The sequence below is a fragment of the Aquarana catesbeiana genome, linkage group LG01, assembly GCF_042186555.1.
Source record: "Aquarana catesbeiana isolate 2022-GZ linkage group LG01, ASM4218655v1, whole genome shotgun sequence".
Lineage (NCBI taxonomy): Eukaryota > Metazoa > Chordata > Amphibia > Anura > Ranidae > Aquarana > Aquarana catesbeiana.
Window position 1 is genome coordinate 414949762 of NC_133324.1, and position 26660 is coordinate 414976421.

Sequence of the window (26660 nt, forward strand, 5' to 3'; positions counted from 1 at the left end):
TAACACGTTAAAAATGTACCCATTCAAAATTACAAACAGATTCTACTTAACAACAAACCTACAGTCCCTGTCTTGTTTGCACCGCCTGTATACTGTATACTCTGTTCAGAGTATATAGGGCCTGGTGGCCCCACACCTTTCCTTATTTTAATTTGGGTGCGGGGTTCCCCTTAATATCCATACAAGACCCAAAGGGCCTGGTAATGGACTGGGGGGTACTCATGCCATTTGTCTCACTGATTTTCATCCATATTGCCAGGACCTGACATTACATTAAACCCGCAAGCAGTTTTAAATGAGATTTGTTCCTTTAAAAATGACATATGGTGCAGGGACTGTTCTAAACACAGGAAACACGCGCCACTTTACAGACATACTATAGACACACCCCAGGTATGATATTTAAAGGAATATTTCACTTTTTTTTTTTTTTTTACTTTAAGCATCATTAAAATCACTGCTCCCGAAAAAACGGCCGTTTTAAAAGTTTTTTTTGCATTGATACATGTCCCCTGGGGTAGGACCCGGGTCCCCAAACCCTTTTTAGGACAATACCATGCAAATTAGCCTTTAAAATGAGCACTTTTGATTTCGAACGTTCGAGTCCTATAGACGTCAATGGGGTTCTAACGTTCGTGCAAATTTTCGGTCCGTTCGCAGGTTCTGGTGCGAACCGAACCGGGGGGGGTGTTCGGCTCATCCCTAGTCAGCAAGATCTGTGAGGACAGTTACAGGAACCGATCTCCCTGTATACCTTTCAATTAAGCAGCTTACAGCCGCAGGAATGAGAGGAGAAGAAGTGGAGAGGGTGAGCTTCTCCTTCTCTGCCTTCTGTGGCTGTCAGCTGCTTAATTAAAAGGTATACAGGGAGATTGGTGCCTGTAACTGCCCTCACCGATTGTCCTTACTGTCAGCCAGGGACGGCTCATCAATATCTCAGAGCACAGTGGGCCCCCCGCCCCCCTCGGGGCCCGTGTGTAGTGAACACCCTGCACCCATGGATGATACACCACTGACTATATGGATATAATTATGGGTACAGTATGGAGTTTATTTACAATAGCGCAAATTCATGAATAAATGGTCTCAAACGGCAAAAAAATTAGCAAAATAATGCGAAAATGTAATTCACTATAGCACTGGGGAAAAAGTAGTCAGAAAATCAAATTCACTATGGGGTTTATTTACTAAAGCTGGAGAGTGCAAAATCAGATTCACTTCTGCATAGAAACCAATCACCTTCTAACCTCAGCTTGTTCAATTAAGCTTTGGCAATAAAACCTGGAAGCTGCTTGGTTTCTATGCAGAATTGAGCCCGATTGTGCACTCTCTAGCCTTAGTAAATAACCCTCTATATGTCTAAACACAATAATTTGTATACTTAAACTCTTTCTACATGTACAGTGCCTTGAAAAAGTATTCATACCCTTGAATTTTTCCACATTTTGTCACGTTACAACAAAAAACGTAAATGTATTTTATTGGGATTTTACGTGATAGACCAACACAAAGTGGCACATAATTGTGAAGTGAAAGGTAAATGATAAATGATTTCAAAATGTTTTACAAATAAATATCTGAAAAGTGTGGCGTGCATTTGTATTCAGCCCCATTTATTCTGATGCCTCTAACTAAAATCTAATGGAACCAATTGCCTTCAGAAGTCACCTAATTGGTAAACAGTCCACCTGAGTGAATCTCAGTATAAATACAGCTGTTATGTGAAGCCCTTAGAGGTTTGTTAGAGAACCCTAATGAACAAACAGCATCATGAAGACCAAGGAACACACCAGGCAAGTCAGGGATAAAGTTGTAGAGAAGTTTAAAGCAGGGTTAGGTTATAAAAAATATCTCAAGCTTTGAACATCTCATGGAGCACTGTTCAATCCATCATCCAAAAATGGAAAGAGTATGGCACAACTGCAAACCTACCAAGACGTGGCTGTCCACCTAAACTGACAGGCCAGGCAAGGAGAGCATTAATCAGAGAAGCTGCCAAGAGGCCCATGGTAATTCTTGAGGAGCTGCAGAGATCCATTTGGATTCTGTGCCTCTCCACTCTTCCTTTAGTTTCTGGAATCTTAATTTTCAAATGAAATGAAAAATTTACTTTCATTTGAAAAGAAGACTTTGGACCACTGAGTACCAGTCCAGTCCTTTTTCTCCATAGCCAAGGTAAGACACTTCTGACATTGTCTCTGGTTGAGGAGTGGCTTGACACAAGGCTTGACACAAGGAATGCAACAGTTATTGCCCATGTCCTGGATACATCAGTGTGTGGTGGCTCTTGAAACACTGACAGCAGTCGTAGTCCATTCCTTGTGATTCTCCCCCAAATTCTTGAATGGCCTTTGCTTTACGATCCTCTCAAGGCTGTGGTTATGCTTTTTGTTTGTTTTTCTACCACACTTTTTCCTCCCATTCAATTTTTCGTTAATATCCTTGGATACAGCACTCTGTGAACAGCCAGCTCCTTTAGGGTGTCAATGACTGTCTTCTGGACAATTGTCAAGTCAGCAGTCTTCCCCATGATTGTGTAACCTACTGAACCAGACTGAGAGACCATTTAAAGGCTCAGGAAACCTTTACAGTTGTTTTGAGTTAATTAGCTGAGTATGACACCATGAGTATACAATATTGAAGTTTTTCAAAATTTTCTAGTTTCCTTAGATACTGAATTTTGTTTTTTCACTAGCTGTAAGCCATAATAATCAACATTAAAAGAAAGAAATTCTTGAAATGAATGTAATGAATCTATTGAATCAGGGCCATCTGTAATATTGATTGGACCCTGGGCAAACATTTTCTTGGGGGCCCCCATGCACCCCCCCATCATTACACAGGACTCTCTCCCCCATACTACCCAAATCACTACATACAACCCCTATTCCCCATACAACCCCCATAATTACAGGACCCCCTCCCAAATCATTACACAGGACCCCCTCCCCCATACTACGCCCATTACTACACAGGCCCCCTCCCCCCATACAACCCCCATTATTACACAGCCCCCCTCCATACTACATTGGCACTCATTAACCATCAGCACGCTGCTGTTTCTGCAGCAAGGAGGGGTATTGCTGAGGGTGAAGAAGCAGGGAGGGGGGTTATTGGGGGTGGAGAGGCAGGGAGAGGGGTTATTGTTGGTGGTGGAGAGGCAAGGATTGGGGTTATTGTTGGTGGTGGAGAGGCAGGGATTGGGATTATTGTTGAGGGTGGAAAGGCAGGGATTGGGGTTATTGTTGAGGGTGGAGAGGCAGGGATTAGGGTTATTTTTGAGTGCGGAGAGGCAGGGATTGAGGTTATTGTTGGTGGTGGAGAGGCAGGGATTGGGATTATTGTTGGTGGTGGAGAGGCATGGATTGAGGTTATTGTTGAGGGTGGAGAAGCAGGGAGGGGGTTATTATTAGGGGGGAGAAGCAAGGAGGGGGGTTATTGTTTAGGGTGGAGAAGCAGGGAGGGGGTTATTATTGAGAGTGAAGAAGCAGGTAGGAGGTTTATTGTTTAGGGTGGAGAAGCGGGAGGAGGGTTATTGCTGAGGGTGGAGAAGTAGGGAGGGGGGTTATTGCTGAGGGTGGAGAAGTGGGGAGGGACGTTATTGTTGAGGGTGGAGAAGTGGGGAGGGGGGTTATTGTTGAGGGTGGAGAGGCGGGGAGGGGGTTTATTGTGGAGGGTGGAGAGGCGGGGAGGGGGGTCATTATTGAGGGTGGAGAAGCAGGGGAGGTTATTGTTGAGCCCACAGCTGTCAATCAGTGCCCTGAACTACAACACCCAGCAGCCCTGCCCTCCCCCCTCCAATAAGTTTTGCAGCAGCAGCAAATCACTTTCCAGCATAACAATATCCAGCAGCCTTTCCCTCCCCCCTCCAAGAAGTTCTGCAACAGCAGACAATCACTGCCCTGCACTTTAATACACAGCAGCTCTGCACTCCCCCAAGAAGTTCTGCAGCAGCTGAGACTCCCTGAAAAACTATCAGAGGTGGTGGGAGGGGGAGCCTGGCTCAGGACAGCACACAGTGTCTCAGAGGGAGACAGTATACTCACTGCGCAGAACAATGTAGTCCGGCATCCCACAGAGGAAGAATGGGAGGGGCGGAATGCAGCACTTCGCCGGGGAAGAGACTCAGTCCATTCAGACTGAGATAAGGGGAAGGGGCGGGCCAGTAGAATAGACACTGCAGGGACATGACTTCACTTAACCCGTGTCAAGCTAAATAGAAAGGTGGAGAAAATGAATGCACTTGACTTATCAGCATTTGGGGCCATCCAACAATGCATGGGCCCTGGATAGATGCCCCATTTGCCCTGCGGTAAAGACGGCCCTGTATATAATATATGAGTTTCACTTTTTGAATTGAATTACTGAAATAAATTAACATTTTTTTTTTTTATTACAGGTTCAAAAGACAAGCATGTACAACTCTGAGGCAGACAGTACTAAAACCTATATAGGCTAAATAGCCATATTCTCAAACATAGCAATAACTGCCTCAACCAAGATTACATACATACCAGATAAAATTAACATATTAAAGAGATAAAAGGAAAAAAAAAAGACTATAACACATTGCTTTTAGCAAACAACAGCTTTATAAAGAATAACAAAAAGACCATTACATTTTAGAAAAGTTTGACTACAGACTCTCAAAGGTACCAGAGAAACAGCAAAGGCACTCAAATCAATAGTCCTATAGACCTGGTAATACTTTAATGGAAGGGAGACCATGACGACCACTTGCGGTAGAAGATGTGCATGGTGTCCATAATTGTATGATGTATCCTCTCCATTATTTTGATCGTCTCCATGTGATGCATTACTTGTGACCACGGTACTGAGGAAGATCTCCAGTTTAAGGGTATGGCCCGGTGTATAGCACTGAATAAAGTATGGGCTAATTTCTGGCTAGGGGGAGGGACCTCCGGTAAGTTTGCAAAATGCAAACACATAGGGTAAGTGAGTATAATGAGAGACCCAGTAATGCGGGCTACAGTAGATGAGGCCTGTTGTCGTAAGGGTTTAATGGCCATACAACTGCAGAATATATGGAGATATGTCCCTCTTTCCATGCATCCTCTAAAGCAAATGTCAGGCTCCAATGGATACATTCTATGTAATGTAGCTGGGGTATAGTGCCATCTAGTATGGAGTTTAACAACAGCTTCCTTCACAGCGATCGACCTAGTACACTTATGCATATTAGACAACATATCAAGCCAGGTATTATTGCACAACCGCTCAAACATTGTAGTCAATCTCCCAGGCCGTAAACTATAGGTATCAGAAAAGAAGTGTCGAAGTTGGAGGTATTTATAAAATTTGCAATGTGGAAGGTTAGATATTAGTGATCTCTTCCACAGTGCAAGGAGCGTTCAGGGAGCAAATTTGTGCTTCAGAGATATTTGGGAAAGCTAGGTTCTCCAACCAGGCTAATGAGGCCGGACTAGGCAAGGCTGAAGGGGGATAAAGTAATTTCTTGTAAAAGTCCGAAAAAATCTGGGGGTGTGTAACCATTTGTCCTACTGCATTCCTAAGTTTGTACACATGTGGTGGCTGGAGGGATTGGTGTAGGTTTTTTGAAAACATTAATGAGGCCGAGTTACTATATTTTAAGAAGCGTGCCTTCGATCATTTAAGTGATTTTTCGGTTTCCTCCGAAAGGATAGTATCTAGTGCTATCTTCTTCTTATTAATTTGGGTAAGGATATCCGGAGAGTGAGAGGAACTATGCTTATGATATAGTTTATCTTGTTCTTGTGTAAGGGAGCATATTTATTGCATCTTATGCTTCTTCCTCATTGATGCTATTTCTATCAAATTACCGCACAATAAAAGAACATTTTAATGACATTCTAATTTTTTTAGATACACCTGTATATATATATATATATATATATATATATATATATATATATATATATACACACAGAGAGATAGATATTGATTTCTATACTGTATACTTTATATTGAACCTTATTTATTAAACTTGAAGATTTACTCAACATCATGTGCAGATGACAGAAGTAAACAGGAATTTCCTTTTCCTTTTCACATGACTGGATAATTAAAGTGAATCTTTACACATGTTATTGTAATGGGCATTCTTAATTTTTTTTTAGTAAACTATTACTAGCACGAGTGCATGTGACTGTTTAAGCAACTTTGAATAATGAGCTAAATTTTGCATCATGCACAAATAAATAAATAAATAAATAAATAGCTGGTACATTTTTGTTTAAAAAGCATATTATTTAACTAGCCAGCATTACCTACTATATTTGTCAATAAGGTTGAGTTTCACTTTAATTATGTCATGTATAATCACATTATTCTCAGGTGTACTTTTAAGTAGTGGGCTAAAGTGAACCACAATATCATTGGGCACTAAAGCTGTTTATAGAACATGGCACAGTAAAGGTTAATGGATATTGCAAGGAGAAACTACTTCTTAATAATGGTATTACAATGTTATTTGGCATACCTGACTTGACAGAACAGTGATTTTTTCTACTACTTTGTGCTGAGAGTGGCTTCTTTTATAACTACTGGGACTTGCCTATCTCAGAGCTGTCAAAGTCTTGAGACTAGTTGAGATAAATCACTTAGCAGTACATTCAGGTATTTCCATTCTAAAAGATTAGGCAAAGCAAATTCTCTAATGTGGAATGAAGCTATACACACTCTCCAGTAAAAATGTAAATGTTTGTTTCATTTAAGTGTTTTAATGGAAATTAATGTTCTAGACCATTGTGATCCAGTAGTTACTTCCTTTAGCGCCTAAAAAAACCCAACAACCAAATGTTTTAAGGAAACATTTTCAATGGCATAAAAGTTAAAGCACAAATAGTTTTTGTTGCACAAAACATTCAGCTTTGCTTATCCATTTTTCTTATACTCTAGATAAGGATTTTCCTCAGTAAGTAGGCCAAACAAATCTTTTAATCATTCTTTACCCTCAGATCAGCTATAACAGCAATGTTCTGTTTTCTGTTATCAGACCAGCACGGGAATCCTTTGATTATTTCCTGTGTGGACATGGCTACAATATTAAAGCCGTGTACACACGATCAGATTTTCCGACGGGAAATGTGTGATGACAGGCTGTTGGCGGAAAATCCGATCATTTGTGCGCTCCATGGGACAATTGTTGTCGGATTTTCGGCGGACAAATGTGGGATGACAGGCTTTAAAATTTTCCGCAGACAAATGTCTGTTGTTGGATTTTCCAAGCGTGTGTACACACGTCCGTCGGACAAAAGTTCAAAGTACAAACACGCATGCTCGGAAGAAAGGACGAGCCAGAAGCATTCGTAATGGAGAATTAACATTCGTGATGTGGCAAATTATGAAATCTCGAAATGTAGCGCACGTTCTTTTCTTCTTTAGTGGGATAATAATGAAGCTGCTTTGCTGGTGATACCTATGGAGTTATTGCAAACACATTTTCAAAAGTTTTTTTTTCTAGTGATATCAAGAATAATATTATTATGATTTTTTTTTTTTTGGGCAAGTTACCACAACACCATTATTTTGTAGTTTTTAAGATCAAAGATCCAACTATGTTGGTGTCCCTTGTCAATTTTACATTGTATTTTTTAAAATGTAACTGCCTACTCCCAAACTGTCATTTGAAGTAAAACACATAGCCAAGTATTATTCTCCACAATTTTTTTATTGTGCATTAAAAAAAGAAAACAAATAAAAATAGACATGCTATCTGCCAATATAAATTAACCAAAAATTGCATTTTATGCATCCAAAAATGTAGAAAATATACCAAATCAAATTATTATTATTCCAAAAAATAAAATAAAAGCATCATGCATGTGTCCTGCTTCTTATTATAGGGGCTCAGCAATGCCAAGAGTTGGTGAAAGCAGGGGTCAGTCATCCGGAGATAATTCCCAAAATCATCTGGATTATTCTCCTGGAGCTCCCGCAAGCAAAGGCATATGACATAATTGGTCACGATTAATAAAGCAACCAATTTTTGGTCCAAGAAATCCTCCTGTTCCTGGACTGAACTTGACTCAAAGCAATAACTCCAAGGCCAATAATAAATAACACGTTATCTCCTCCGATTCCACAACATGTCTGGTTGATGAACGGCCACTCAGAAACTAACTGAAAAGCGCGATCTGAAAAGCGCTAAATGAAAAGCGCTAAATGAAAAGCGTGAATCAACACTCACCAAACTTCTACTAACACTAAATTAGCAGAAGGAGCCCAAAGGGTGGCGCTAAAGAGCTGAAAAACCACGTAGTACATCACTTCATTCATGCTGTTGGCCAATTCCTTGTCGTTTGTATGCAAGACAAAATCCAGGCACATGTCTTCGGACAAAAGTCTGAGATTTTGTCTGCGAAAAACCCGATCGTGTGTACGAGGCTTAACTCGGTTATCAATTACTGTGCACAATATGCTACACGTGTAAAGTAATGTGTGTTGATTAGTTATCATTGATTTATATCTGATTTACAGTCAGGTCCATAAATATTTAGACATCGACACAATTCTAATCTTTTTGGCTCTATACACCACCACAATGGATTTGAAATGAAACAAACAAGATGTGATTTAACGGCAGACTTTCAGCTTTAATTTGAGGGTATTTACATCCAAATCAGGTGAACGGTGTAGGAATTACAACAGTTTATATATGTGCCTCCCACTTTTTAAGGGACCAAAAGTAAAGGGACAGATTAACAATCATCCATCAAACTTTCACTTTTTAATACTTGATTGCAAATCCTTTGCAGTCTATTACAGCCTGAAATCTGGAACGTATAGACATCACCAGACACTGGGTTTCATCCCTGGTGATGCTCTGCCAGGCCTCTACTGCAACTGTCTTCATTTCCTGCTTGTTCTTGGGGCATTTTCCCTTCAGTTTTGTCTTCAGCAAGTGAAATGCATGCTCAATCGGATTCAGGTCAGGTGATTGACTTGGCCATTGCATAACATTCCACTTCTTTCCCTTAAAAAACTCTTTGGTTGCTTTTTCAGTATGCTTCGTGTCATTGTCCATCTGCACTGTGAAGCGCCATCCAATGAGTTCTGAAGCATTTTGCTCAATATGAGCAGATAATATTGCCCGAAACACTTCAGAATTCATCCTGCTGCTTTTGTCAGCAGTCACATCATCAATAAATACAAGAGAACCAGTTCCATTTGCAGCCATACATGCCCACGCCATGACACTACCACCACCATGCTTCACTGATAAGGTGGTATGCTTTGGATCATGAGCGGTTCCTTTCCTTCTCCATACTCTTCTCTTCCCATAATTCTGGTACAAGTTGATCTTGGTCTCATCTGTCCATAGGATGTTGTTCCAGAACTGTGAAGGCTTTTTTACATGTTGTTTTGCAAACTCTAATCTGGCCTTCCTGTTTTTGAGGCTCACCAATGGTTTACATCTTGTGGTGAACCCTCTGTATTCACTCTGGTGAAGTCTTCTCTTGATTGTTGACTTTGACACACATACACCTACCTCCTGGAGAGTGTTCTTGAACTGGCCAACTGTTGTGAAGGGTGTTTTCTTCACCAGGGAAAGAATTCTTCGATCATCCACCACAGTTTTTTACTGTGGTCTTCCGGGTCTTGCATTCCGGGTCGGTGCATTCTTTCTTTTTAAGGATGTTCCAAACAGTTGATTTGGCTACACCTAATGTTTTTGCTATCTCTCTGATGGGTTTGTTTTGTTTTTTCAGCCTAACGATGGCTTGCTTCACTGATAGTGACAGCTCTTTGGATCTCATATTGAGAGTTGACAGCAACAGATTCCAAATGCAAATAGCACACTTGAAATGAACTCTGGACCTTTTATCTGCTCCTTGTAAATGGGATAATGAGGGAATAACACACACCTGGCCATGTAACAGCTGAGCAGCCAATTGTACCATTACTTTTGGTCCCTTAAAAAGTGGCAGGCACATATACAAACTGTTGTAATTCCTACACTGTTCACCTGATTTGGATGTAAAAACCCTCAAATTAAAGCTGAAAGTCTGAAAGTCTGCAGTTAAAGCGCATCTTGTTCGTTTCATTTCAAATCCATTGTGGTGGTGTATAGAGCCAAAAAGAATTGTGTTGATATCCCAATATTTATGGACCTGAATATATATCACTTATAGTTGTGTATGGCCTAGATTTGTGGAAAGACTATGGATCATATGCTAATACAGAAACCACCTCTCTCTTTTAGTATCATCACCAACACACTATTGGTAAATAAACTGAATTCTATTTATTCTATACATATTTATTAATAGAATATTTTATGTTCATATAAAAGTAAATGATGCTTTATTACAGGAAAATAACATGTACATGGTTAATAGCCATTAAAAACATGTACAAAAATTACACAGTAATAAGTCCAGCTGCCAACTCAGTGACCACTCTTATACTATTAGGCATTAGCACTCTAATTTATGCCTCATGATGATGTATGGTGTGGCTATGACTCCTCCTTTTTCCGCTTCTTCAGGACCACTTTAGCAGTGGTGACTAGACATACATAATAGGAAGAATGGGCACCAAAGCATAAAGAGACTGGGCAAGCAGCACACAAAATTGCTGCATTCCCCTTCAATGCCAGTAAAGTCCATTGGTTTTTATGATCTTTTTATATATAATTTTGGATGTGGTAGATGAGCAGTATATCATTATCAGTTGTGTGCTATCATCCATTACTTTTGTTAGGATATTGTATGCAGTGATGAGCTGAACACGCACCTGGTTATTTGTAATGGGCAAAGGAGAACTCACCCAGGGCAGTACTGATCTTGAGAAAGCAGTGGAAAAAGGCAAAAGTGCATGTTTGTAAGGATTTTTTTGACTTTACAACCAGCCTGCCCATAGATTAATTTAAATTTGGCCAGTGTCTGCTTAACTGGCTGAATTTCGATCCATTTATTGTATGGTCAGCTTCACTTGTTGATGAAATCTTTGATATGTAATATATGTTGAAATTGTGTCTCAACCAATGTACCTACATTTACACCAGATTTCCTTCTCTGGTGCCCACCCAAAACTAACTCAAACGTAATCTCCAAATGGCACCCGCTATCTCATCTCTTCCGCAACCCCTTTTCCCCCCAGGTATGGATATTAAGGCCTTTAATTGATGGCTGAACAAGGGGATGTATAGAATTGGACATTTTGTTAATCTCACTGGCCCCCTCACTCTTGCATACTAAGTAAGCAAATTAGATATGCCTGCATCAGAAAAATACCGATTTAATCAGATATCTCATTTTCTCCACCATCATTTTCTCTTATGGACCTCAAAACCTGACCCACTAACTCTTATTCCGCGTACACGTGGCCGGACTTCCCGACAGAAAAAGTCAGATGGGAGCTTTCGGTCGGACATTCCTACCGTGTGTATGCCCCATCAGACTTTTTCTGTCAGCATTTCCGACGGACTCAGATATAGAACATGTTCTAAATCTTTCCATCGGAAATGCCAACAAAGTTTAGCCTATTGGCAAGTCCAGCCATTTGTACGTGGCATTACTGACTAAGAGATATGGTGTGGACAAGCCATGGAGCGGAGGGGGGGAATATAAGTGATCCATTGGTTACTGGCTAAGGCCGATACAAAGACCCTCTTCGTGCTTGAATGGGAAAGGGACCTGGGAAAAACCTGGAGTCTAACAGAATGGCATAGGACATCAGCTTCTGCCTATAAGGGAAGTCTGAACATGGCGCTAGTGGAAGCAAACGTGAAGGTGCTCATTAGATGCTATCTCATCCCATTAAAACTGTCCCACATCCTCCTCTCTTTGGTTCCAGAGTTGCAGTCATGTGGGATCGATGATGCATGTATGGTGTGATTGCCCCAGAATCAGAGGATTTTGGAATAAAAATTTCCATATGCGCCGAAAAGTTACGGGCCTTCCCATACAAAAATCACCCCACATATCACTGCTCAATTTCCCCATCCTGGACGTATTCAAACTGGTAAGCCGCCTTATTATGTTCATTCTCATTGGGGCTAATTTAACCATTGCTCGAGCCCGGAAACAACCTCAGGTTTCCTTTATCTTAGTAAAAAAGGAAAATCTCCTGGATCATGGCCCAGAGACGATAGTAAGCACTCTGTTAGATAGCACTGAGGAATACGATGCCATCTGGGAACCCTGGGCCCAATATATGCAGATAAAGCTCACATCTTGATCCTGTTAACTCTCGTGGGGATGGTGTGGAGATATTCAGGTCACTATTTCTTATTCTCTCACTTCTTTTTCCTACTATCTTTCCTGCACTTGCTTTTATACCTTACTCAAATTTCTCCTCCCCTGATTTTGGGATTCTTCTATGGGAACACAAGCAATTTTCATAGACGACCCCAATGTAAGAGGTACCTATTGGTACTAGTCGAGCTATATCCATGGAATCAGGATCTATGTGATCCTACCAGTAAAAACGTATTACTGCATGCGACTTTCAGGGAATTGATATGGTTGTTTACGTACTTCTTCCTTATATAATTTTATGTGTTACTAGATTGACAGAAATAGTTTAGAGTTATTGAATCTGTGTTACTAAACTGAAAATGCTTTTTCTCCTCTAGTACACGATCTCATTCAATATGCTCTGGAAGAGGAGCTAAAGGTAATTCGAGATATTACAGGTACATTTTGGATATACATCCTATACCTTGCAATAATTTACGCTCCTAAACCTGGATGCTCTACTCCCCAACCTCATACCTGTTTCCTATCTTTGATGAGAAATGTTCCTCTATTGAGCTCTCGCTTCCCCTGAGCACTATAAGGTACTGGGTGTCTATGGAGGCCATTGGAGTACAGTGAACTCATTGTCATGTTCAAGAAACCAGTTTGAGATGATTTGAGCTTTGTGACATGGTGCATTATCCTGCTGAAAGTAGCCACCAGAAGATGGGTACACTGTAGTCATAAAGCGATGGACATGGTCAGCAACAATACTCCGGTAGGTCGTGGCATTTAAATGATGCTCAATTGGGGGGGGCGTGGCCTGGCCGCTATGGAAGATGGCTGTTTAATCCTCCTGCTCTGCTCCTCCACGCTATAAAACGAGCACATCCAGCTGCCGGCACATATCCTCCAGAATGGGGGGACATATCCAGGACAGCATCTGGACTATGTCCTGGAAGAGAAATCACCCCAATCCCGCCGGCTTTTAGACTTCTATATGCAGCCCACACAGCAGAGCCAGCTGGGAAAGAGGAAACACAGAGCGGCTGAAAGAAAAAAACACCACTGCTGCAGATCCCTCCTCCGACATGGAAGTAGCTGCAGATCAGCACCATGGGAACCTCACCTCCCAGGAGACAGAGGTAAGCAACTGGCAGACTCACCTACTCACTCCCCTGAAAAACAGCCTCCTTTTAACCACTTCAATAACCGCCCATTGTCATATTACGTTCACAGATGGGATCTCCCATCCTGGGCGGGTGTCACCGAGGAGCCGATGCATGTGCTGGTGGCCGTGATGTCTGCTGTGCACGCACGATCGCTCATAACAGAGCAGGAACGTGGATCTGTGTGTGTAAACACACAGATCTACATCCTGTCAGGGGAGAGGAGACAGATCGTGTGTTCCTAGTATATAGGAACACCGATCGGTCTTCTCCCCTAGTAGCATCCCCCTACAGTTAGAATCACTCCCTAGGTAACACATTTAACCCCTTGATCGCCCCCTAGTGTTAACTCCTTCCCTGCCAGTGATATACAGTAATCGGTGCATATTTAGAGCCATTACTCTTTACTAGTAAAAATTACTAGTAAAAAAAAATAATAATAAAAATGCCATAAATCAATAACCTATTTTGTAGGCTTTATAACTATTGCACAAACCAATAAATATATGCTTATTGCGATTTTTTTACCAAAAATATGTAGAAGAATACACATCAGCCTAAACTGAGGAAAAAATTATTATTTTTCTTTTAATTTGGGATATTTATTATGGCAAAAAGTAAAAAAATATTGTGTTTTTTTTCAAGCTTGACGCTCTTTTTTTGTTTATAGCGCAAAAAATAAAAAACGCAGAGGTGATCAAATGCCATCAAAAGAAAGCTCTATTTGTGGGGAAAAAAATATAAAAACTGAATTTGGATACAGTGTTAAATGACCGCGCAATTGTCATTCAAAATGTTACAGTGCTGAAAGCTGAAAATTGGCCTGGCAGGAAGGGGAAAAAATGCCCTGTATTGAAGTGGTTAAAAAACAGTACGGCGCTGGGACACATAGCGCCACAGCAGACCCGCCAGCCATGAAATCTCTAGCTGCATTTCTCACTACTGAAAATCCTGCATCAGAACATTCCCTCAAAGCCATGCTGTTATCTCTGCAGGCTGATCTCCACAGGGAATTAAAAATCTCCATTAATCAATTACAAGACAGAGTTGATTCTGTAGAAGAAAGTACTGACCATATTGAAATGCATTTATCTGAGGCCACTAAAGCCCATAACACTATTGTGGATGTACAAGATGAACAAACCAATGCTATCCACACACTACGTTTAAAAGTCGCAGATCTTGAATATCGGTCGCGACAGAACAACATTAGGATTAGGGGGGTCCCTGAATCCCTCGCCACCCCAAAAATAGTGCCATATCTACACCAATTTTTTCACAAACTTGTTCTGTCACTAACAGTGAATGATATGCTAATTGATCATGCACACAGTATACACAAACCGCAACACTAACCAGCATCTGTTCCCAGAGACATTCTAGCAAAAGTGCACTTCTTTCATGCTAAAGAAGAAATCACTATGTTTTCTACCTGAACCATTTACCGAGATATCACTCTACAATGATATATCAGCTACTACCTCCCAAGTACACAAATCTTTTGCTTTGATTACTAGTACTGGCTGAGAAAAAAATCACCTACAAGTGGGGATACCCCACAAAGTTGCTGGTAACTTATCGCAATCAACAAGTCACCATACTGACTCCCAAAGAGGATATCAAACAGCTAAACAACAATAACTCCTCGGGTACATCCATCCACTTCTAATGAGAGACTGTCTTCCAAAATCTCCAACCCTTGGGACTCACAAGCTCCACCATAAACATTGTGTGTCTAAATATCCATCCCTTTCTGCTATAGAGACATGTATATATAAGGCTGAATGTTTTATTTTTTCTGATGTAACAGTGGAGGAGTGGAAGTCTCTATGATTCCCCTTCCATGCTCCACTACGTTAGTGTGCTAAGCACATCACTTGTTTCTTGTTTATAAGCTCAGGTTTATTATACATACAATAATAACTAGCTTGTTACTCCTACTTATAATAGCATTTTGAATTATTTTCCTGTGTGCTCAGATCAAGACCTCTATGACCTAGAGAATCTTGACCTGCCCATACCCATTTTCTTGTATTTAGCACTGTACCTGCTACATCTTTGCTCCTCCCCTTAACCTCTGACTACCCTTCTATAGCTAGAGTTTGTTTCTACAAGCGCTGTTATATCACCCACTTCCCGACATATCCTCACCTGAGACATGATGCTCACCATCGTATCCTTGAATGACAAGGGCCTCAACAGCCCCTTTAAACGTTCACTTCTCTGGAAAGAAGCTATTTCCCAGAAGGCAGATATTCTCTGCATTCAAGAGACGCACTTCCCGGAACATAAATCCCCAAATGCTCCCAATTATTTCCCCATTGTTTCCAATCACAGGCTGACAAAAAAGCGCAGGGAGTCATGATCACGGTTCGGTCCTCAGTATCTTTCAATCTCACCCATCTTGATCAGAGCCCCTCAGGCAGATACCTGATCATGTCAGCCACTTTCAATAATCTCCCCTTCCTAATTGTGAACATCTACACCCCTAACACCCACCAGAAATCTTCTATAATCTTCTATAAGACCATCTTACAAAACATCCAACATTATGGGTGCGCATGCGCGGGACTTCCAGGAAGATGCTCTAGCCAGGAACTCCGACCCGCTCCAACCTCCTACGGTCCCCACGCCAGCAAAACTTAATCGGACCCCCCAAAACGGACCCCCACACCCTTCGGAAGAGTCAAGGCACATGCCCACATGTCAGGCACCTGCCCGCATGTCGATGTCAGTGGTGCCCCCTGACACTGCTGTGGAACAAACAGCTAACAAAGAGACATTGGGACTTGCACCCCCCAAGATGAGTCGTTAACTCACTCGTTCCTCCCAAGACGTTGAACCTTCTTTTTTTTCGGATGGCTTCCCCATCCAACAGTGGAATGGATTACACTACACACCCCTGTCTTCTCATTCAACTCCACAAACCAAAAGTGCCATCTCCTCCGATTTCAAACACCCACCCATTAGTCAATCCGGGATGCAACCTTCTCTGCAAGCTTCCTTCCCTGGCGGGCATGTTACCCACCCGTCAGTGACTGAACTCAGATAGTTCAGATTAACTCGGTTGTCTGCTCTGAACATATTACCTTTCCCCACCCCCTCCCCCTATACCCTTCCCCCACCACCCTACTCCTTTTAGTTTACTCCATATCTGCAACCTCCTGATCATTTTGTTATCAATACTGTTATTTACATCTGTCTGGGTAATAACCCCTTGCTTCCTCATAACAAGGTCCCATACAAAATTCTTCAATTCCATGGGGGCCTAACAACCAGAGCAGCCCGCTTGCCGCTCCCTCTGCTGTGACATGGAGGAGTTCTACTGGTGACATCAGGAAAGCAACCCCAGCAGGGTTGCCACTTCACTGAACCCACTCATACGTTGGGTATCAGAACACTGGCCAGTCCTGCACCTTTATAGTCCTACACAATATTAACTTAGACACATTGTTCTCTTTTTCCCTCTATCTATCTCCCTTTCTTCTTCTCATGCTTGCTCCACCCTTACCTGACCTCTTCTTTCTTAATTCCCAGGAACCTTAATGGAGAGTTACCCTCAATCCATCAACCTGGAAATCGAATCCAATCAGATCTCTGCAGGCTGGTCTCCATTTGCCTGTGGACAAGGTAGGTGCCCCTCACATATACTCTCAACCCCCTCCACGTATCCATGGCTGATCCCACTCCCCAGCAATTAACTCTCAGCATTGCCTCACATAACACTCAGGGCCTTTCAAACCTATCACTCTAGGGGCCTAGATATAGTCCTGCTACAAGAAACCCACTTCCCCATTAGTTACACTATCTCCTTCCTTCAGCTCAGTTACCCCACCTTTTACTTGGCAAATGTAGATGCCAAAAAAAGGGTAGTAGCTATCCTCTTCTCCAAACGGACCTCGTTCTCACATACTCAAATGGTTAAAGGCATAGAAGGTCGATATATCCTAGTTAAGGGCCATATTGCTAGTGTAATGTACTCCATTATTTCCTGCTATGCCCTTAACCAAGGCCAAGCACACTTCTCCTCAACGCTCACATCCCTCTCCTCCCAGCTCGAAGGCAGAGTAATAATGGGAGATGACTCCAACATCACTTTTGACCATCTACTAGACAAATCAGCCCAAGGCATCCCCCACCTGGGAAAACCCCCTAAACAAAGTTTCCATATCACCTGGCTGCTTCACTCCCTAGGCCTGATTGACACCTGGAGGTAACTGAACCCTTCGGCAAAAGACTACACACACTATTCATCCCTGCATATGACATATGCCAGAATTGATCACATTTTCATCCCTAACTGCGAAATCCACACAGCTTCCCACGCCTCTATCCATGCAGTCTCCTGGTCTGACCACTCACTAGTTATCCTAAAAAAAATTACTGGATCCTTAACCCCCTCGGGGCCCCACCAGTGGTGCCTTAACTAATCCATCTTGTCCAACTCAGTACATTGCATCTTGCTAGAAAAGGAACTCTGGGAATATTTCCTAATTAATGACACAGGTACATCCTCCTGAACTCCCTCTGGGGGGCCCACAAAGCGGTAATGAGGGGTAAGCTTATCCAGCTAGCCTCCAGATTAAAGAGTGAATAGAAAGCAGAGGTATCAAACCTAGAGAAAGATTTCAAATCCCTCAGTGCATCCCACAAACTCAAACCTACACATGACACCCTAGCCAAACTAGAATCATCTAGAGTAGCCCTAACTTTGGCCCTCATCTCCAGCGTGGACAGACACCTTAGATGGGTGAGCGGCAGATTCTGCCTACAAGCGGCCAAAATTGGACCACAGCTAGTGGCCAAATTCACTCCCAGACACAGAACCTACTCCCTTCCCAAAATTAAGTTCCTGAACGGCTCCCTGACTCAGATCCCCAAAAGGATACTGGAAGCTTTCCAATCCTTCTATTCTAACCTCTGCACTGAACACAACCCAAACAATCCTAGTAAGTTTAATTTTTTTCTAGAATATATACCCCTCCCAAAACTCTCAGACTCCCATCGCTCTAATCTAGATGCTCCTTTCCAGGAAAACTGAGTTTGAATGGTCATAAAAGATCTTAAAAATGGCTCTGCCCCAGGCCCTGATGGCTTCTCAACCCATTATTATAAGACCTTCTTTGAGGTACTCTCTCATTATCTGGTCCGCTACTTCAATTCCCTAAGCAAGGGCTCCCCCTTAGATCCTGTTGCCAACTTGGCCTTCATCTCTGTAATTCCCAAGTGAAGTTAGAAACTACAGACCGATCTCCCTAATCAACAATGACTTAAAAATAATGGCAAAAAGATTTCAAACAGATTAGCATCCTTCATTGGATCTTACGTCCAGTAGGATTTATCCCGAGAGGATAATCCAGACCAGATAAGGAAAGCAGTAGACATAATTTCCCTCATGAAGTCTGGTTGGGATGGGGGACCCCCCCAGGAAGGCTACCTCCTATCCATAGATCTCCAAAAAGCCTTTGATATGGTCACTTGGCCTTACCTTTTCACCATTCTATAATGATGGGGTTTCGCCCCTGACTTTTTTAAAATTCTGGAGGCCCCCTATTCATTCCCCAAAGCTCAAATCAAACTGCAAGGACACCTATCTGACCTGTTCCCCATCTCAAAAGGGACCAGGCAGGGTTGTTCCCTTTCCCCCCTTCTTTTCACTGTCGCCATAGAAACATTGGCAATAGCGATAAGACAGCACCCGGACATTCATGGAGTCCGCTGTGGCCAATCGACACACAAATTCGTTCTGTTTTCCTCCTTTTCATTACACCCCCCTTTTTTTAACCCCCAATATCCTCCGACTTCTAAAAGATTTCGGACGAATTTCGGGCCTACAAGTAAATATGACCAAATCAACTGCCCTTAATATATCAACTCCCCAGGACTTAGTAGATAGACTTAAAAAACACTTCCCCTTTGCCTGGAACCCTACTTCTATCCCGTACTTAGGTATACAACTCACGTCTAAAAAAGATCTTCTGCACAAACATAACTATCCCCTTATGCTCAAAAGATTAACAGAGGACCTTTTCCAATGGTCACTATACAAGATGTCCTAGCTAGGAAGAGTAAATGCAGTCAAGATGATCCTGTTGCCTAGAATCGTATATCTTTTCCGCTCCCTTCCCATCCCCGTCACTAAACTACTTATCAACAAGCTGCAGTCAGCAATCTTTCATTTTATCTGGGGGAAAGGGACATCGCCTTTCCAAAAATGTCCTCTTTAGATCCAGGATGAAAGGGGGACTGGGACTGCCTAACCTATAGTGGTATTATCAAGCGGGCCAACTCAGCCAATTTTCGATCATATACTGCAGAGGCCCGAAACCAGACTGGGTAGGAATGGAAAGACAAGTGACCCCCAATTACACCCTAGATTTCCTGCTATGAAGCCCCCTAGAAACTGTCCCCCTATTCTATCCCCCACACTTTCCCATTCAATAGCACTATGTGACTCACTATACAAACTGAATTCTTTGACCTCTGCCTGGCACCCACTGGCACACATTTTTCACAATCCCCAATTCCCCCAATTAAATATCAAAGTCTTCAAGTGGTGGCTAGACAAAGGCCTTTATTGAATAGGGCACTATTTCAACTTAAATTGCCCCTTCATCCTAAGCTACTGTGTCTCCAAACTTGACATGCCCCCCTCCGAAAAATTCTGATACTACCAATTATCACACTTCCTGAATTCGATATGGAAAAGCTCGGAGAGTCCACTATCTGTAACCCAGTATGAGCCATGGATATGAGAGTTCACCTCTCTAAATATTACCCTCAATCTTCCCCCCTTTGTTTTAGAGGCTGCGGCCACCTAGGCTCTCTCCCCCATACCCTATGCGAGTACCCCAGAATCAGAGGCTACTGGAACAAAATATTTAATCTTATTCACAAAACTACTGGAATTGTGGTGAAATGAGACCCCACAATCGCACTCCTCAACAGTCGAATTCCGAAAGTGCCCAAATCAACCCAAGCTCTAATTCACTTCATTTTCCTAGGAGCCAAAATGACAATAGTCCGCACGTGGAAATCCCCCTCAGTTTCATATCACCTAACCAAACAAAAAAATCTCCTGGATAATGTCTCAGGAAAAAATATCCAACACCATTCTTGACTCATTAGAGAAATTCAAACTTATCAGGGAACCCTGGGCTAAACATATTGGAGTATCTCTTTTTCCCTAGAAATTAAATATCCTTATACTGGCCTAGCAGGCATCTTACCCAGAACTATCCCTCAGCTCTCTGTGAAGGTTGCTCCTTCTCCTTTTTACCTCCTCCTCTAATCCTCTCTCGCTTCTAAATTCTGGCTTCTCTACTACCTTTTTCTGCCCTATTCCCTGTCTCTCCCTGCTCTTAATTCAACCATGAGCCTCTGCGGGCTAACAAATCACTTAGTTTTAGCAAGTGTTCTTATTTGTTAATCCTGAAATATCGACTGGATTTACTACAGAAAGTGTGACCCTCTCCCACCCGTTCTTATATTTTCCAATGATTACTTAGCACCAGTCACTAATAGTCCAGGAATCCAAACTTACAAGTCTCTCAATTCTTTGTTTTCTCCCAGTTATAATAATGCACTGATTTTTCTTGATGTTTCGGGCAAGCCTCTCCTTCTAACCCTTGCGCAGTATGATCCCAAGCGGGGTGCAGGAGGTGGCGGGAGAGGAAGCCGTCAGCTAATTTATATAGCTATGTGTTATTCATTGTTACGTTTCATTTGTTGACTTTTCTGGTTTTCAACTATTCTTTGGACTATGTTGCTGTCCAGCTTTGTACAAGTGATATTTTTTCAATAAAAACAAATGAAAAAAAAAAAAACAACATTACCCTAAAGACCAAATTGTAATCTGTGGTGACTTTAACTAAGTTGTAGACCCCCAGATAGATTAAGCTAACACAAAACGTAGGAAATCCACAGCGCTATCCTCATTGCTTTCCCATGAGGACCTTTATGACCCCTGGAGGTGTCTTCAAGTTACCGAGAGGTAAAAAATAAAAAGAAGAACTCCGCGCTATGAGTGACAGGTAAAATTAAATTAAGTGAATAAAAGCTGCTCCCCTCAAAGTGCTTGATGAGCAAACTTTGAACTTATGGGGACTGTATAATAATAAGGGGGCGCTAATAGTAAATAAGTGTGACAATAAAGTGCTAGTGCTCAATATTTCATAGTCAATGAGAACAATGCCATAACATTATAATCAGAAGTGGGTAAAAAATATGGTATAGAATGATACAATACTTGTGAATATAATATGCATCAGTAAACATCCAGCAGATTTATTGTACTCCTAGCATACATATCACATACCTGCCTACAAATATATCAAACCAAGCATCCATAAATTGTGTGAAGTTTTCTGGACTGCTATACCATCATATGCATCATTGTTCACCTATGTTTTACAATGATGCATATGATGGTATAGCAGTCCAGAAAACTTCACACAATTTGTGGATGCTTGGTTTGATATATTTGTAGGCAGGTGTGTGTACAAGTACAAGTATTGTGTCATTCTATACCATATTTTTTACCCAAGTGATGATAATGTTACGGTATTGTTCTCATTGACTATGAATTATTGAGCACTACCACTTTACTGTCACATTTATTTACTATTAGCATCCCCTTATTATTATGATTCCCCCACGTTACCGAGAGGGACTACTCTTTTTATTCAAATACTCAAAGATCATATTCTAGGATCAATATGTTCCTGACTTACAAAGCCCTGTTACAAAAAAACACCCGATCCACAATTGGACTTATTACATGGTCAGACCATGACCCAGTATCTATCACCATATCCATGTCCCCTTCTGCTCCCAGGCATACCATCTGGAGCATGAGGTCAGTATTAGGAGCTGCAGAGACCAGAGAACAGATTTGATCCGAGATATCCTCTTTCTTTGCCTCTAACTCAGGAACTGTTAGTAACCCTTCTATACTCTGGAATGCCCACAAGTCTGTTCTACATGGTATCTTTCTGAAGTTGGGTGCTCAGGAAAGGAAAAAGAAAACCCATACTACTAACACTCTCCCTGATTGCATTAGAATGATTGAATCCATAAAAAATAAAACCCTTCCCAATCTAACTCTGAGGAACAGAGTAAATTAAGGAACGACCTTAGCTCTTACCTACAAAAGAGTAATTTTTACCTAAACGCCTATGCTTACCCGGTACTCCCAGGGAAATAAAGCTGGGAAATTCCTGGCACAGCAGTATAAACATAGAGCCGCACAATCTAGGATACTGTATCTATTAGACGAACGAGGCCATAAACTCATAAATCCAAAATAGATAGCTGACAGATTTAGCGCCTTTAACTCTAAACTTTATAATCTGTCCCTCTCTGCTTCAGAGCCCCACCCCACTCAACAGTTAATACAAAAATTCCTTGCACCTCTACAACTCCCTTCAATATCCCCCACCCAGCTTGCTTCCCTATCACAGCCATTTTCCATCCAAGAAATTCTCAGAGCATTAACCACTTCCCACCCGGCTTATAGCAGATTGACAGCCAGGAAGTTGTTCTGTTATCCTGAGTAGGGATGAGCCGAACACCCCCCTGTTCGGTTCGCACCAGAACATGCGAACAGGAAAAAAGTTCGTTCGAACACGCGAACACCGTTAAAGTCTATGGGACACGAACATGAATAATCAAAAGTGCTAATTTTAAAGGCTAATATGCAAGTTATTGTCATAAAAAGTGTTTGGGGACCTGGGTCCTGCCCCAGGGGACATGGATCAATGCAAAAAAAAGTTTTAAAAACGGACGTTTTTTCAGGAGCAGTGATTTTAATAATGCTTAAAGTCAAACAATAAAAGTGTAATATCCCTTTAAATTTCGTACCTGGGGGGTGTCTATAGTATGCCTGTAAAGGGGCGCATGTTTCCTGTGTTTACAACAGTCTGACAGCAAAATGACATTTTGAAGGAAAAAACTCATTTAAAACTACTCGCGGCTATTGCATTGCCGACAATACACATAGAAGTTCATTGATAAAAACGGCATGGGAATTCCTCAAAGGGGAACCCCGAACCAAAATTTAAAAAAAAAAATGACGTGGGAGTCCCCCTAAATTCCATACCAGGCCCTTCAGGTCTGGTATGGATATTAAGGGGAACCCCGACCAAAATTAAAAAAAAAAATGACGTGGGGTTCCCCCTAAATTCCATACCAGACCCTTCAGGTCTGGTATGGATTTTAAGGGGAACCCCGCGCCAAAAAAAAAAAAAAAAACGGCGTGGGGTCCCCCCAAAAATCCATACCAGACCCTTATCCGAGCACGCAACCTGGCAGGCCGCAGGAAAAGAGGGGGGGACGAGAGTGCGCCCCCCCCCCTCCTGAACCGTACCAGGCCACATGCCCTCAACATTGGGAGGGTGCTTTGGGGTAGCCCCCCAAAACACCTTGTCCCCATGTTGATGAGGACAAGGGCCTCATCCCCACAACCCTGGCCGGTGGTTGTGGGGGTCTGCGGGCGGGGGGCTTATCGGAATCTGGAAGCCCCCTTTAACAAGGGGACCCCCAGATCCCGGCCCCCCCCTGTGTGAAATGGTAAGGGGGTACAAAAGTACCCCTACCATTTCACTAAAAAACTGTCAAAAATGTTAAAAATGACAAGAGACAGTTTTTGACAATTCCTTTATTTAAATACTTCTTCTTTCTTCTATCTTCCTTCATCTTCTGGTTCTTCTGGTTCTTCTGGCTCTTCTGGTTCTTCCTCCGGCGTTCTCGTCCAGCATCTCCTCCGCGGCGTCTTCTATCTTCTTCTCCTTGGGCCGCTCCGCACCCATGGCATGAGGGGAGGCTCCCGCTCTTCTCTTCTTCTTCATCTTCTTCTCTTCTTCTCTTCTTCATTTTCTTCTCCGGGCCGCTCCGCATCCATGCTGGCATGAAGGGAGGCTCCCGCTGTGTGATGGCGCTCCTCGTCTGACAGTTCTTAAATAACGGGGGGCGGGGCCACCCGGTGACCCCGCCCCCCTCTGACGCACGGGACATGACGGGACATCCCTGTGGCACTCCCCATGACGTCACAGGGAAGTCCCGTCAAGTCACCGTGCGTCAGAGGGGGGCGGGGTCACCGGGTGGCCCCGCCCCCCGTTATTTAAGAACTGTCAGACGAGGAGACTCCGTCACACAGTGGGAGCCTCCCGCCATGCTAGCATGTGTAACTTGCATATTAGCCTTTAAAATTAGCACTTTTGATTTCTCCCATAGACTTTTAAAGGGTGTTCCGCGGCATTCGAATTTGCCGCGAACACCCCAAATTGTTCGCTGTTCGGCAAACTTGCGAACAGCTAATGTTCGAGTCGAACATGAGTTCGACTCGAACTCGAAGCTTATCCCTAATCCTGAGTGGGCATCATATGACGTCCAGCATGAAAACATGCTGGTGCGCTCCCCGGGAGCACGCAGTGTGGCGATCGTGAGTGTGGCATGACTGACACGCCACATCTCCGATCATGGTAAGAAGTCTCTGACAGAGGCTTCTTACCACGTGATCAGCTGTGACCAATCACAGCTGATCATCATGTGAACCAGGAAGTGCCAGTAAATGGCATTCCTCGGTTCTTGATGACAGGGAGAGCCGATCAGCGGCTGTCCCTGTCAAAGGGGGGTTCTGTGCTGATAATCAGCACATTGATTATCAGCCCCATCAAATGTGCCACCACAGCTGCCAGTCAGTGCCCATCAGCTGCCAGTCAGTACCCCACCAGAAACAGCTGTAGGTGCCCATCACAGTGCCAATCAGTGCCCATATCTGTGCCAATTAGTGCCCATCACAGTGCCAATCAGGGCCCATTACAGTGCCAATCAGTGCCCTACAATAACACCTGTCAGAACCTCATCAGTACCTCATCATCTGTGCTGCCCATCGGTGCCGTCTGTCAGTGCCCATCACAGCCGTCTGTCAGTGCCCATCACAGCCGCTTGTCAGTGCTCATCAGTGCCACCTGTCAGTACCCATCAGTGCCACCTATCAGTGCTCATCAGTGCCGCCTATCAGTGCCCATCAGTGCTGCATATCAGTGCCGCCTATTGATGCCCATCAGTGCTACATATCAGTGCCACCTATCAGTGCCCATCAATTCTACATATCAGTGCCCATCAGTGCCACCTTATCAGTGCCAACTCATCAGTGCCCATCAGTGCTGCCTCATCAGTGCCCATCAGTGCCGCATCACCAGTGCCTGTCAGTGAAGGAGAAAACAACATTTTACAACCGAAACAAAGAAAAACTTTTTTTTTTTAATTTGGCATTTTTTAGTTTGTTTAGCAAAAATGAAAAACTCCAATGGTGATCAAATACCACCAAAAGAAAGCTCTATTTGTGGGAAGAAAATGAAAACAATTTAGTTTGGGTACAGTGTTGCAGGACCGCGCAATTGTCATTCAAATTGCGACAACACTGAAAGCTGAAAATTTTCCTGGGCAGGAAGGGGCAAAAGTGCCTGATATTGAGGTGGTGTTAAAGATCTTCCTTCCCACAAAGCCCCAGGACCTGATGGTTTCATCAACGAATACTACAAACTATACACTGATCACTTAGCACCCCACTTATGTAATACCTTTAACAGATTTTTATCCACTGGAGGGATACCATCAGAATCTCTTGAAGCAGTGATAAATGATGCTCAATTGATGCTAAGGGGTCCCCCACACTATTACACCACTAGCCTGAACCATTGATACAAGGCAGGATGGCTCCATGCTTTCATGTTGATTATGCCAAATTCTGACTCTACTGTCTGAATGTCACAGCTGAAATCAAGACTCATTAGACCAGGCAATGTTTTTCTGTTTCTAATGTTTTTCCAATCGTCTATTGTCCTATTTTGGAAAACCTGTGTGAATGGCAGCTCCATTTCCTGTTCTTAGCTTACAGGAGTGGCACCCGGTGTGGTCGTCTGCTGCTGTAGCCCATCTGCTTCAAGATTTGATTTGTTGTGCACTCAGAGATGGTATTCTGCATACCTTGGTTGTAATGAATGGTTATATGAATTACTGTTGCCTTTCTATCTTCTCAAACCAGTCAGTCAATTCTCCTATAACTTCTGACATGAACAAGGTAGTTTTGTCCACATAACTGTCACTCACTGGATATTTTATCTTTCTCAGACCAATCTCTGTAAACCCTAGAGATGTTTGTGTGTAAAAAACCCAGTAGATCAGCAGTTTTTGAAATACTCATACCAGCCTGTCTGGTACCAACAACCATGCCATGTTCAAAGCCACCTAAATCCCCTTTCTTCCCCATTCTAATGCTTGGTTTGAAATTCAGCAGGTTGTC